This window comes from Vanessa atalanta, chromosome 19 (assembly GCF_905147765.1).
Source record: "Vanessa atalanta chromosome 19, ilVanAtal1.2, whole genome shotgun sequence".
Taxonomy (NCBI): Eukaryota; Metazoa; Arthropoda; class Insecta; order Lepidoptera; family Nymphalidae; genus Vanessa; species Vanessa atalanta.
The window spans coordinates 7,909,447-7,925,112 of NC_061889.1; the positions used below are offsets into that span (position 1 = coordinate 7,909,447).

General features: G+C 32.8%; 1 protein-coding gene across 3 annotated transcripts in view; it reads right to left on the reverse strand.

Moving 5' to 3' along the window:
- The window catches only part of LOC125071227 (dystrophin, isoforms A/C/F/G/H), a 557,159-nt gene that overhangs the window by 314,690 nt on the left and 226,803 nt on the right, over positions 1-15,666 (reverse strand). The window lies entirely within an intron of this gene.

Below are 15,666 nucleotides of genomic sequence, written 5' to 3' on the forward strand. Positions count from 1 at the left end.
CATATCGACAATTTATTTTAAAATGTTGACATACAATATTATTACATATTTTCCGTCCAAAGCTTCATCCGCGTTTGAGCAGTTAGGCAGGGGACCGGTGTTACCCCTAACCGTGACCTTTTCTATATCACTGACAACGTTTATATGAAATTTCATATAACGTAACAGACAGAATCAATTTCACATTTATATTATTGTCTAGAGTTGGAAGATGTTGAGTTGTGTGCGTTACACACACAGAGACACGCGTTTGCGTGTATGCAACGTACCAATTAATAGTCCTTAAGTTAAATTAAATTAATCCATTTGATAATAGAATGCGTTATATGTAATATTACAAAGGTGAAAGCGAGTTGGTTCTGCTTTGATACATTAACAACTCGACCGAAAACCGTGCAGCAAATACGGAATAGACTTTTTTTTCATTTCAAACAAACAAACAATACGAATCCGTGAAATACACCGATTGATTTTTTTTACCTGGTGGTATGTGGTCACCACCATAGACATTGGTTAATTAACGATTATTTACACCGCTAATGCGCCAAATTTCATGTCCCTTGTGTTCGTAGTTACACCGGCTCACTCATCCTTCGAACCGGAACAAAAAATACTAAGAATTGTTGCCAGACGGGCTTGCACAAAGCTCTACCACCATTGAAAAAAAACCAAAGAAAGTCTTAATTTTTAACAGTTTTAATTTTCAAAACACACGCCGTAAAATTTATTTAATGGCTCAATAAATTCCAGTACATTCACCACGATTTATATCGTTCTATGCAATAAATCAATGGCTTACTGTACCTAGTGTTTACAGTTCGAAGCGTAGGTTTTAAGCATATCTACGAATACTAGGATGAGGCTATTGTAACGGCATGTGTTTGTCCAATCACAACGCGTCTATTGTGGTAATTCTAGAATTAAAATAATCGCCTACTTAATAATAATAATAAAAGTATATCATTTGAAATGGTTGTATTTGTCTGAGGAAGCTCACAATTCATCGGTACTCATTACGTATATTTCTTTCTTTATCTATGTAAAGGTATTATTTGTGTATGTAACGATTTAAATTAATGTCTTTGATCGGTTTTCTTTTAATTATTTTATTTTATTGGTAGGCAAACTGTCAACTTGGCAATCTTTAGGAAACAACCGTCCAGGCATAGACATAGATAGAGTTCCACTCTAAGAAATATTAACAGCCCTTCCGTCGCCAATACGCCACCAGCCTTATTTTATTAAGATGTTCGTCCCTTATGCGGATGGCTGACTGGTTCGCTTATCCTTTAAGCCGAAACAAAACAATACTAAATATTACTGTGTGGTACCAACCACAAGTGCTCTTGTGACGAGCGTTACATATTCCTTGGTATACAGCGGTTGCATAAGCCTAACCAACCAAGTAAATGTTACAAACAACCAAGTAATATCCCTAATGTCCTATTTCTTTTTTATTTATTTGGATATGGAAGATTTTCATTTGTTTTAAAGACGCCACCGTAACAGAAGTTATTTTAAACGGAACACAGAACTTAACAAATCAATAACGCTAAAAATTTCTCCGTGAATCATTTAATTTATTTTTAAATGAACGGCTTAGGTTAATCTCTATCGTAATTTGGAGTGGTGGCAACGAACCCTAAAACCTTAATGGCGTTCGAGTGTGGCTATTTTCGTTAGCTAAAAGCGAACACTCTTGTACGTATTAAAGTCCGTCTTGTTTAACTCTATTTTTAAAAACAATTATTACACAACAACAATAGATGTCAGTTATGGATTGTCAATTATCATCATCATCTCCTCTCCCTTTAAGGAGAAGGTTTGGAGAATATTCCACCACGCTGCTCCAATGCGGGTTGGTTGAATGTGGTGGAAATTTCGTGGAATTTCGTTGAAATTGGACACACGCAGGTTTCCTCACGATGTTTTCCTTCACCGCCGAGCACGAGATGAATTATAAACACAAATTAAGCACAAGAAATTCAGTGGTGCTTGCCTGGGTTTGAGCCCGAAATCATCGGTTAAGATGCACGCGTTCTAACCATTGGACCATCTCGGCTCCTTGTCAATTATAAAATATATTTATTCCACAAAAAAAAATGTCTGGTCTAAGTGTCATGGTATTATCATCGTCATCAAAATAAATATAGATCCGGTACTGGATATCCTAGCTAGGCTAATTCAATGACCTGTGTTAAGTATAATCAGTTCACTCCCCGAAAGTTGAAATAGCCTGTGGTTTAAGCTTAAAAAGGGTATTATATATAGGGTTCAATTTCCTATTAAGGTGTTTGTATAAAGCGAGAGCAATTTGTCAATATTGACACATGGATCGGAAATGCGAGCGCTTGAAAATTATGAAGCGTTTACGACCTTTGAAGGGGTAATCCTACATCGTATCTAGCTTCATTCGGTACTTAGGTACAGCGAAAAAATATTGCTTAAATGAATACAAGTTAACTAACTTCCATAGTTTCCGTATATTCGAATTTCCGATTCTGAGAAGTTAATGACGTCTAAGCCGAGGGTTCGACGTAAGGTGGGTTTAAACAACGATAGATCGACAGAGTCACCCTTCACCAAGAATAATTGCAGTAGTATTCGAAATCAATCGTCAATGTACGATTTACCAATAGTCGAGCCTTGTGCAAGACCGTCTGGGTGGGTTCAACCCTCTCATCAGTTATTCCAAACAGCGATACTTTGTATAACTCTATATCGATTTGAAAGGAGTAAGTCAGTATTACAGACATAAGAGACATTTATTCCATTATTCCCCACCATGGATAAGTAAGATAACCCTCTTGGTATCTCTATGACCACTAAATCGAACACGCACAGATTGTTTTTTTGTACGTTTGCGTCTAATAATAATAAATAAACGGTGTTCTTGAATCTAAAGATCACGGCGAAGATTATTGTGTAGACTAATAACAGCTGATGTTTAAATTTAGGTACAATAATTTGTGTAATGGAACCGATGTTACAATGTCCAATACAAATTGATGTTTGAAAACTATGATGATGATACAAATGGACAGCCTTTTTGAATTGATTTGGGAAATCTACTACCATTTTTGTTATTAACCTTTTTACACATCAATCTGTATATAATGACGCAATGTTTTTTTTTTGTGCATTAATAGCGTTTATTAGGAGAAATTACCACTCGGTTTTCTAAAGTAATATGCAACACTAAGGAGTAGTGTGTACATCGGTTTTCATGTGTAAGCCACTTCGAGGACCCGGGTTCGATTCCCGGCCTAGTCGATGTAGAAAAAGTTTATTAGCTTTTTTTGTTGTCGCAGATCTGGGTGTTTGTGGTAACGTCGTTACTTCTGATTTTTCATAACACAAGTGCTTTAGTTACTTACATTGGGATCAGAGTAATGCATGTGATGTTGTCCAATATTTATTTATTATTTGTCAAAATTTTCTTCCTTCTAAGCATCCTAACCAAAAGATCACGCTTGAATCTCACTCGATTTACTTCTCCGAGTCGTACGAACGCTTTATACGGTAGTACACATTAAACAATACAACGTGAATCATTTTTACCACCTTAAGCGTATTAAAGAACAGCCTCGCTTCCAATATATGCAAGACTTTATTGAATAAGAAATGTATAAGTTCTTGTTTATACGGGAAGTTTTTTTTTAAATCCCAGTCGTAAACAAAATGCGTAAGGAGTCGGGATCAAAGCGTCCCGGGATCCCGTAATAACTTAATGGGATATTCGAAATGCGAAGGCAACGTTCATATAAAACTATAAATCAATTTGGTCGATTGTTAGAAAGGGCTGTACGGAACAGTGGGTCGGCTTTAATAGTGCTGCAAAACAATTACTGTTTTATCGATAATCTCGACTACATGAATTAATGACTTGAATTGTCTAATCTTTGATACTTTTTGATAATGATGTCGTTCTGAACGATTTCGGCCACTTTCGGTAGTTAGATCAGCAAAATAACTTGGGGTATACTATTGTGCACAAATGTGTGAGCAAACACATGAACTCTCTATTTTCTCACTCTCATAATTCGATGGGTAGATGGATGATGATTAGACGACCGGAAATAATTCAGGCTACTTCGGAAAGCACGTAATAGGCAGTACACACATTTACAACTTCTAAATTCTAGGCTGGGTTAGAACCCAGGACCACGGAATAAGGGAGGAAAAGATTTATTGAGCCTTTAATTGAACCATCGTGATGACTATACGTTCATATTCCAAGATTTATTAAAAATTCAAATGTCAATATTATCAAAGTAAATGTATTGTCGATGTACGTCACATCACTAAGGTCATTCCGTACAATGGCGCTCGTGCAGAAACGCTATCCGAATGAGAAACAATATCGACAATTCGCCACTGTTAGTAACGGTACCCAGATATCCACAGAGTATAAAATGAACAAGAAAATACAATCCTAAATAGCAAATATAAAATAAACAGCTCGCGTCGTTTAGATTTTCTTTTCAGCGAGTTCCATTGAGGTAATAGATTTTCAGCAGTTTTATATCTTATTTTTTATTATGTATAATAAAAAGCCTTTGGCATATTGATGGTTGGATGGCTAGCTTGTACGGCAGGTGAAGACCCGAAGTAAGAACCAACCCAGTAAACGTAAAACTTCTTCTTTGGTTTTGCTGTTAACTATTTACGGATTTTAAGTTGTGGTCAAATCAGATTATTAGTGTAAATAGAGAGTGGACACGAGATGGTCCAGTGGTGAAAACGCGTGCATCTTAACCAATGATTGCGGGTTCAAGCCCAAGGAAGCATTACTGAATTTTCATGTGCTTAATTTGTGTTTATAATTCATCTCGTACTCGGCGGTGAAGGAAAACATCGTGAAGACAAGGATGTCTAATTTCAACGAAATTTTGCCACATGTGTATCCACCATCCATTGGAGCAGCGTGGTGGAATATGCTCCAAACCATCTCCTCAAAGGGAGAGGAGGCCAGCAGTGGGAAATTTACAGGCTGTTAATGTATGTAATGTTAAGTATAACGTAAACTTATCTTTGCACAGACTTGGACAACATAATATTTATTATTTTTAGGTCTCCCTTGAAAATGATCGCCGTAGTCATCTGTCAATTATTCAAAATGAAGATCTATCGAAATCTATTGCATTTCTAATAATGCCCAGTCAATGAATTGTGTCATGAAGTCTTGTAAATTCAATTTCAGCGTAATTGCTAAGTATGCTGTATAAGGCTAAAAAATTTCATAACAAAATATAAAGTTAAAATTAGTTTTATGTTTCCATACTAATTGTAGAGTTACTTGTTTTGGTTTTACACTTATATGAGAATCAGTATTAGTTAACAAGTGTTTGCATTTAACTTTGCTTCACTTACTAACAACATACAAACAATTGCATTACTTACATTTATAGAGTTATTTTGATCACCTTAATACTCATAATAGCGCAACTACCCCCACGATCAATAATTCTACCAATACGTCTGGTCCAAACAAACAAACAATTTATAGTTACTTTGAAAATATTTAAAAGTATCTTTTTACTGGGCTTACTCCCATCCTTCTTTTAAGAAGGTTTTGAGCTTATTCCACTGCACAAGCACAAGCTCAATAAAATTCAATCATGCTTGCACAGGTTTGTACCGACTTCTGTTAAGAGTGACGTACTTTACCTACAGTGTCAAATTGGAACCAGCCTCGTGTGGTTCTTTAAGACTGGAGAAAATATCTTTCGTCTAACTCTACTAGTAGGATGGTTACTTGACTTTGTTTGTGGCAATGTTAATGCTTAGCAAATTAATTGGCGATAGATAATTCGACTTTTAATTTCGCAGTAAGCAATAATACCGCTAACACTTAACGATTTTTCGTTTTCAATGAAATCCAACTTAGTCCCATCACTAATATGAACTCTACAATTTCTTGTTCAAGTTTATAGTAATTGATTTTTTTTTTTGTGTCCATATGATGAATACCGTGAAATTGAACAAAAATAGGGGTTTAATCGTAATTATTTTACGTTAGGCTTTATTTCATTGAAAGTATAATTGAGCAAGCTTCTAATTAATGGTATTTTTTTTTCTCAATATAAGGCTGCAGCGGCACGAATGTTTTTTTTAAACGTTGGATCCCCACTGTTTCAGCTAACGACTTTTTAATGGACGCAACTTATTATTTCGTGAGAATGTAAATTGTTTTACGGAAACGTCATTATCATCGTGCTAAATAGATAATGTATTTAACTAAATTAGAACTGTTTGTACTATTTTTAATGTCACTTTTTAAATCGATAAAAATATTTTTTTCGTTATTTGATTCGCGTTAACTTGGCCATCGATATTTCGCCTTAACATTAATTTTTTTTATTTCTGTGACGATATCGTAAATATTTTGTCTCATTTTAATAAATCTTTAACTTGTCTTTAGTATGTGTTACGAGAACCACAGTCTTCAACTTTTCTTACAGTATGGGATAATACATATTCCGTTGTTGATATAAAAACATTTCAACGTGACATTGTTAAGACATATTATAAAAGGACCAATAGATATGTAAGTAGGTTTTATATAAACCTCTACACAGAACAAGCTGGCAGCCCTTCTCAACTAAGGAATTATTGCAACGATGTATTCTCAACTCAAGTCTATTAAGAATATGTTAATGTCGCTGCGGAATATTAGAGGATGGAAATATATTTTTAAGGTCGAGTAGATTTTTTCGCTAGACTTCATGAGGTTTGCTTTTATGGACCGCATTAGTACGAGTACATATTTTTGTTTTACATTTTGTTTATAATAAGAAGTATTTGTAAGATATGTTTAGCAAAAAAAAAAAAAACATTTTTTGAGCTTAAGCTCTGATATAACTTTTTCAAGTTTCACTTAAATTTTCTTCTAAGCCGCAATTATAAAATGGCTCTATATTTTTAAGAAATGTCCAAGACGCGACGATAAACTTTAAAAATTTAAAAGGTTATTATAATACACACCAGAAGCTTGCTATTTATAAACATCTTATAAATTTTAAATTAAAATTCAAAAACAAAGGATCGAACTTGGGCGGCAACGCAAGAATGAGTTCAAACGTTTTATCGATAACAAGGGCTTCTTACAACCGGACGGCTTTCTTTGTGTCCATCACAGCGGAAATATTGTAATTTCTCACTAAAAAGGCGAGATTTTTACCCTGTCTTTGATATAAAACGCATTCGCTCGTTTATAAACGAGAAGCGAAGGTCGAATTGTTTTTAAACGACTCGGTAACGATTCCTCTAATCGATGCAGATTTGTGCGAGGCGATCTTCGAACTTCGAATTTGATTCAGCTTCAGGCACCGTTTGGTGTAATTTTAGGCTATATTTTTAATAGTATGCATATAGTTGGTGGAAAATATCGTATGTAAACATTGATTTATATTAAATAAATAATAAAACAAATGTAAAAATGCATAGTAATATTAAAAATAAATATGATATAATACATGATGATGACGATAATGATGTTGATGAGAATATATAAAGATCAAATTACTTTATTCAACAATAAAGTTAGTTATATTACGCTTATATTATTATACTTAGTCACAGTACCGGTAGTATTAAGAAAATATTCTTATTTGAAAGGACGGTTTCTTAAGAATCAAGGCGGAGTTTTGACTGATTTGTAATGGTTTACAATTTTTCAATCTAATGAATTCCAATTTTAGACAATCTATGAACCTATCACTCAAATGTTCCTTTGTATTTTTAGTTAAGCAACATAAGTCCTTTGAATACTACTCTGCTGTAAAATTTCAATTAATGCAATAGAGTAATATACGAATTGCATCTGTGACGACTGTGCTATCTTTGTATTGATAATAAATAATCTGTCCATCAGTACGAAGCAATCCTGGACCCCCGGGAAGGACAAAGGCCGTAGCCATTTTCGCAAATCACTTTTTAGCACGATCTTGTTCTACGGTGTTACGAATTTATTGACTATTAACTTTTTACAATTGTACTAGAATTGTAAAAGAGGGTTAAGGGTAGTACATTTTTTTTTAATATAAATATTGTGATTGACAATAAGATGCCAGAGCGAGTGTGAAATCATCTTTATACGATAGATCTCAACCTATCGAGTTAGTATTTGCATTATGTATGAGGCATTCGTGACACGCCACATCGTGTGTGAAGGGTATCTTATGTAGATTATTATATTGTTGTTTATTTATTTATAACTATACACATGATACAATTAGAATACTTTAAAATTACGGAAATACACAATTAGAGGTAGACTACATCCCTTAGCATATACGGCTTGCTCATTACAATAATTTTAATACAGTCGAGTGCTTTAATGTAACGATCAAAATTTAATACTTTAAAATTACAGTACATTAATTTATTTTAATTAATTGTCTAAGAAAATTTTAAATCAATATAATTATCGAACGTATCGAACATTAATATGTAATCCTAAATATTTTATAAATATGTGAGTTAATTTATTACGCTTTACGTTTCATCAATTCTCTCTTTAAAATATAGGTATGACGGTCAAATGATCCATCTGATGGTGAGTGGTCACAGCCATCCATAGACAATGACGCTGTAAGAAATATTAACCATCCTTTCAAATCTTGGAAACTAAGATGTCATGTCCCTTGTGTCTGTAGTTGGCTTACCTCATTCTTCAAACTGAAAGACAACTCAGATAGAATACTCAGCCAATCGTCATGAAATTTAACATAAAATATGTTGTCTATTTTTCAGTGAAGAACATAAAAGTTCATGACACAAATAAAAATTAACGTTATATATGAGTGATAAGAATCGGTTGTGAGCAAGTATATTCCTTGATATAAGCCGTAAACGAAGATTCTACCGTGAGGACGTTTTTTTGTTAAAATATATAGGCACGAAAAAAGGCACAGACGCTTTAATCATTATTGGAACGCGAAAGTGTTAATATGAGACTCATACGCTTTTTGAGCTTACTTACTTACTTTAGGAACAACGTGACTACCTTACAGTGAGAAAACGAGGTTAAGCGAGGTTAAACGCACAATTATTTTCAAACCGTCAATTAAAATATACAATCTAAAATCATAGTACTTACCAAATAATTTTTAATGCTTGTCCACAATGTACGAAACTTACCTGAAAAAAAAATAAACTGTATGTAAGTACATATTATCTATACATATAATGACTTCCATTGGCAGATAGCGAATATAATAAGGAGTAACTTAGGCTACTTTTATTTTAGAATCATACATATAATAAAAATAAAATCACGCTCTAATATCCAAACAACTTAAATTCAAACAACGTGCACGAAGAGGCGGGCACAGCTAGTTATATTATATTAAAAATAAAATTAGTTAAATGGATATAACTAAAGATAAATAAAACACAAATTCAAATTTGGGTTTCTATTTACACAAGTGTACACAAGTATGGAAGAAGAAAACATGCTACGCCGATCCATCAAAATTGGGATAAGGGCAGGAGGATGATGATATTAATTAAATTAAATAATTGTAATTGATAAATATATTTCCGTTACTTTTAGTTAGTTATTGTTAGAGTATCCCTTCACCGCCGAGCTCGAGATTAATTATAAAAACTAATTAAACAATGATTTATGATAAGCTACCCGGGTTAAGTCAAAATCTTCAGCTAAAATTAGGTTTTCTAATCATTGAGCCATCTACCTCTATAATAATAACTTTTTTTTAATTGGTAGACGGGCAAATGTGCCACCTAATAATAAAAGGTCATCATTGCCTATACACATTGGCTCTGTAAGAAATTTTGATCATTCTATTATGCCTGTAGTTACACACTGGCACACCCTTCAAACCAACACAACAATACTAAGTATAGCTTTTTAGCGGTAGAATATATGATGAGTGGGTGGTACCTACCCAGAAGGGCACTAAGACCGGTAGTAACCAAGCGTTATATCATCACTGAGCCGAGATGGCCAGCGTGCATCTTAACCGATGATTTCGGGTTCAAACCCAGGCAGGCACCACTGAATTTCCATGTGCTTAATTTGTGTTTATAATTCATCTCGTGCTCGGCGGTGAAGGAAAACATCGTGAGGAAACCTGCATGTGACTAATTTCAACGAAATTCTGCAACATGTGTATTCCGCCAACCCGCATTGGAACAGCGTGGTGGAATATGCTCCAAACTTTCTCCTCAAAAGGAGATGAGGCCTTAGCCCAGCAGTGGGAAATTTACAGACTGCTAATGTAATGTAATATCATACAATTGTATTTATGTATAAATAAATATCTTCAAAATTGCTTTCACAATCGATAGCTCACCTAATAAGCCATTACGGAGTTGGCCACGGTTTATTCAACTCGATCGTTTAATTTAAACCAACGTTCAACTTTTGATTATGCTATGCATTAAACACCCTTCTGTTCGGTACAAGCGCACTAAATAATCCTTTCGAATATTAATAAGATCTTGTTGAGAATTGATCAGCTGTACTTGCGGCTTTACCCGCGCGAAATTTATAAAACAAACTTGCAACATTTACCCCTTAGGGGTGGAGTTTCGTAAAATACCATATAAAAGTACCTTATGTCTATTAACGACTTGTGACATTACTCTTCCATTTTAGTACTGTATTGTTTTTAATCCTTTCTAACATTATACAGGCAAATATTTGTATATATGGATGTTACTCCACGCCAAACTACTGAATTGATTTTAATGAAACTTGACAATAATACAGCTTTAAAACAAATGCAATCATTTATAATGATATTGTGTGAATAATATCTGACAAAAAACTCTCAAAACACTAGGTCAAAAATTGTATTGTTCTGTTGATTTCTATACGGGACATAATCCTTTAGTTGTATCGATTTTATGATTTTTAGTTCTATATTCAATTTCATTCTGAACATGACTATAGTAACTTACATTGATTTATTTATTATTTGGTTCACGGTATTGATGTAACAAATTATTATTAAATAAAAACACACAATATATTGTTATCGTATTAAATAATATGAGAATATTATTTAAAATTTTGAATTCTAAATATTTGGTGTAGTTATATTGAGAGGCGAAAACTCAAAAGCGCTGAAGTTTTCTTGAAGATGAAGGCTTATACAATGTTATTGTCTATTAAAAGGGTGACCAGACTTTTTATTTTTTTAATAATCAATTTTTTTTTTTATATTGAAAGTATTGTTTATCAGAAGAAGCATACAATGTATATTAGAAGAACATATTGGCTTATATATGTTTTGAATATAACAAATATGCGTTTATTTATGTACGCAGTGAAGTTATACGGCGGAATTAAAGATTATTATGGCAAACAATTACGTGATTACAATAAAAAAATATAATAAAAGTGTTATTATTATTATTATGAAAAATGTAATTTCATATTTTTCACAACTTCTATAATACGCACACACCATTTTTAAACATTAAAAATATAAACATTGTTACAAGATACGGTGTAAAGTTGTCTCTTTCTAACGACTGACATTTATTTGGCGGTTTGGCGAGTAACATCGCCATATAGTTTAGAGATCACCCTATGTGCGCACATTATAAAAAAATATTTTCTTTTTTTTTCAAAACATTCCAAAAGAAGTATAACAAAAATTGTGGTCTTGGTGGTAAGACTTTGCGCAAGCTCGTCTATGTCTACCATCCACTTACCCCTTATTCTGAGTAACTGTGTAAGCCAATACAATTACAGACAAAGGATAACTTCTTGGGAACTAAGAAGAAGGTCGGTGACGTCTTAGCAGTAGAGAAAGGTTAATATTTGGCTGTGGCCACTAACCAACAGATAACACATTTTCAGACCTATTCTAAATTTTAAAAAAATTAAATGAATTTAAAAGAAAATACCATTGAAATAAAAAAGTTGAATATATATCATAATGGGACGTATATGGTTGTGTTTGTAAGCTTTTGTAGTCTGAAATAAGTCTTTTGTACGTTTAAACCATGCCCGGACGTAACGCGGCCTAAATTAAGACCAGTCAACATTAATTATACATGACATACTCCAACTATGAATACTTAAATTTCAATCTGAATAAATGGGTATATTACAATTATATTTGACTATTATTTTTGTACTATTTAACTAAATATTAGAAATCGAAGTAGCACTTGACCTACCCACACATTTTAAGTTTCTAAGTCGACTTTGAAAGTTATTGTTTGAAGTCATGACGTCATTTTATTTTCACCAGTCAGATACAAAATTATATACCCACGTGTGTAGGCGTACATATGCATGAACACATCACTTATTTTATTTTTACAGAAAAAAAAAATATTTTAAATAGGTTCCCGGACGTACTATTAAAGCTACAGGCGATTCTGAATATACATTCTGCTTACAAAATCCGAGAAGAATCAGAGGTTTTATTTCCTTCCACCGATGAAATATGTGTTTTAACAAAATCGATTCACGTATTCCCGCACACTATGAAAATCAACAATGGTTATCCTAAATAAAACATAAGCCGTGGCTTTGCTACTGGAATATAAACCAGCTGATGCGTTCAAGTGAAAACTTTAAAGTAAGCTTTAAAGTATGCTTTGTGAAGATCAAATACTTTTTTACTTGAACTTTTGATACATATTATTTTAATTACTTAGCTATTATATAAAACATGATCTATCAAAATTAAAATATTCTTTATCAAGTAGGCTCATTGAATCGTCATGTTGTAATGTTGTATTAAATTTAAAGCTACCGCCGATTCGGAGTGTAGATTCTACCGATTAGAACCGGAAATAAACTAATTAGTTCACTATTTTAATTACAGAGTATGTCAATAAAGTAAAATTATAACAAATTTATTGTTTATTTTCTGTTTTATTTTATATTGTATTTTCTCTTTATTCTTCTTTACCACTAAACAGATTTTGATATAGTTTTGATTTATAGAAAGAAGAAGGTTTGTTCGCATATATATGATTTGTAAAAAACTCGCACGAAATAACTCAACAATGTCGGTGTTTCAGTTATTTTTTGCATCAAAAAAAAAAACTGTACTTGTACACTTAAATAGCTAACACTGGCTAAACCTTAAATGAAAACAATGTACTACAAAATTGTCGTTCTTAAAAAGCCCTATAGAAAAATCCGCACAAGCGTAAAATCTTTAGATATTTTCTCAAATTCATCAATCCTTATTCAGAAATAGCTTGAGTATTTAATACAGATAAAGTATGTCCTTTACACCATAAAAATCAATTCAATACTTTATTATATTTTCCAAATTATGCGCAAAGAAAAAAAATGGCGCTCTGCAAAAAGGCAGATCATTAAAAATTGAACTGGGTAATTAAAATTGTCCATTAATTACTATTCATATTTAATGACATACATTGCACACGTGCGAAAGTATCGCAAATTTACAATATACCTAAGTTTGATCGTATATACATTGATGGCACAATCAATATCCGGCTCGAAGGACCACATGTTAATGAAATTAATGCAAGTATACTAAATTTAGCTACCCGTTTTAACCGGGTTAGAATGAGACTACATAGAATGATATATTTGAGACAATGCGAGTCAGAAATCTTTGCGAAGTACCGAGTACAACTCTACAAAGTTTTATTACAACCAGATGAAAGGTTTAAGAACGCATAGAAGACAAACATAAAAAGGAACATTCATTTTTATTTATTAACATTTACTACACACACTAAAAGATATTAAAAAAATACATAAAGTTCTTACAAAGCGCTTTGAACATTAAGATCAAATGCTTAATTTAATACGAAAGTGTGTTTATTGGTTTGGTAGTTCGTTCTTTTTTTAAACATCAACAAATCAACGGTTTTTTATTGCAAATGTTTATTGATTATCAGGTTTCTTAACATCCGACAATATTTGGACGAAAACTATTTTGTTGATATAAATAAGTTCCATGTAAATCACTATCAAGTTTACAATATACCTAAGTTTGATCTTATATACATTGATGGCACAATCAATATCCGGCTCGAAGGACCACATGTTAATGAAATTAATTTTAGATTTATATATATAATATTTATATTTAACGGAAATAAAAATGCCTTGTGTTTTTTTTTTACGTGATAGGTAGCAAACGAGCAGGAGACTCACCTGGTGGAAAGTGACTACCACCGCCCATAGACATCTGCAACAACGGAGGGCTTGCAGGTCCGTTGCCGGTCTTTAAGGAAGGTATACGCTCTTTTCTTGAAGGTTAAGTTTTAAGGGGTTTAAATGATATTTACATAACTTCCTTCCATACTTCATGGATAACATATAACTAAATTAGAGCTATTTCACCTGAATTAAACAATATTGCTCCATATACGTCGTAGCCTTATTATGATATACTAGCATTTAGGTGATTTTTAATTAATAACTCATTTATCGAAAAGTTTTTTACAAATCGGACTGATAAATCTTGAGATTACCGCATACAAACAAACAAAAATCAAACTCAGCTTCATATGATAAATATCAAGACTATACATATTAAGCTAGACTTATTAAATCCCATTTTGAACTGTTGCTCCAAAATTTCGTCGTAGCGTGAATAATTCGGATTTCAGTATTCGCCATTTCACATTTGTTTGCTTTATAAAGTGCTGGCGGCGGTCGTTAAAACTTGCTAGTTTGGAACGGATTTGAGGCGAAAAATGTTAGAAGTTTTTACTTATTGTATGAATTCAAGAAAGATGAGAAACGCTTGCAAGGTTCTTTTTAATAAAGGCGTAAAGTATTGTTATACATCATATAAAAAACTTACATTTTTTTTTAGACTAGCCGTACTACATGTGAAGTCTCACCCGAAATTTTATAAAAAAAATCACATAATTTTATTATGTAATAATATATTTGGAATTCCAAAAACAGCTTACTTCCATACAAACTTTCATCACGATTTTACCCTCAAAAGGGGTGAATTTAAGTACCAACTGTCTTATTCTTATAAACAGAAGCCTAAACACCGATTAATGAAATGACGGATTTTCGAACCAAACTTGGACCGTGTATGTAGCAAAAGACTTGTTTATACAGAAAAGATACTTAAATAAATAATCTATTAGATTTATTAAGAATTCTGCCTACTGTGAGGATAAAGTGTAACATCGTATAATGCGGAAAAATCTTTTTAAGGCAAATGCATAAAATGTACAAACTAAATATAGAGACCGCCCTCTAGTTCAACTTAGTATTTAATTTACGTTCGTGTGCCTACGAAAGGTTCCATCTATGCAATTCCGCCAAAGAAATTTAATGTCTTATGTCTTGTGAATTTTATTAAAGTTCAACCACCCTACGGTAGATGGCGTTATAATCACGTATATATAGACGTATAGACGTACTGTGTGCATGACTACAACGCCATCTACTTATATTGATATAGATATATTTATTTAAATTAGTATATACACGACTGTGTAAAAGTTATACAACCCTCCGCGAGAGGGCGCTGTTTGGGAAGTGTTCCAATCTCACGCTTCAACGACATCTATGTATCATTAAAATAACTTATGTCTATTTTTTGTCTTTATGCATTTTCATAACAGATGGCGTTGCACAAAATAATTTCAATTTAGGTACTTGTTAATTAGTATACTTAAACTTTTTTTTGGTGTAGTTGTTTTTGTGGTTGGAGTTTT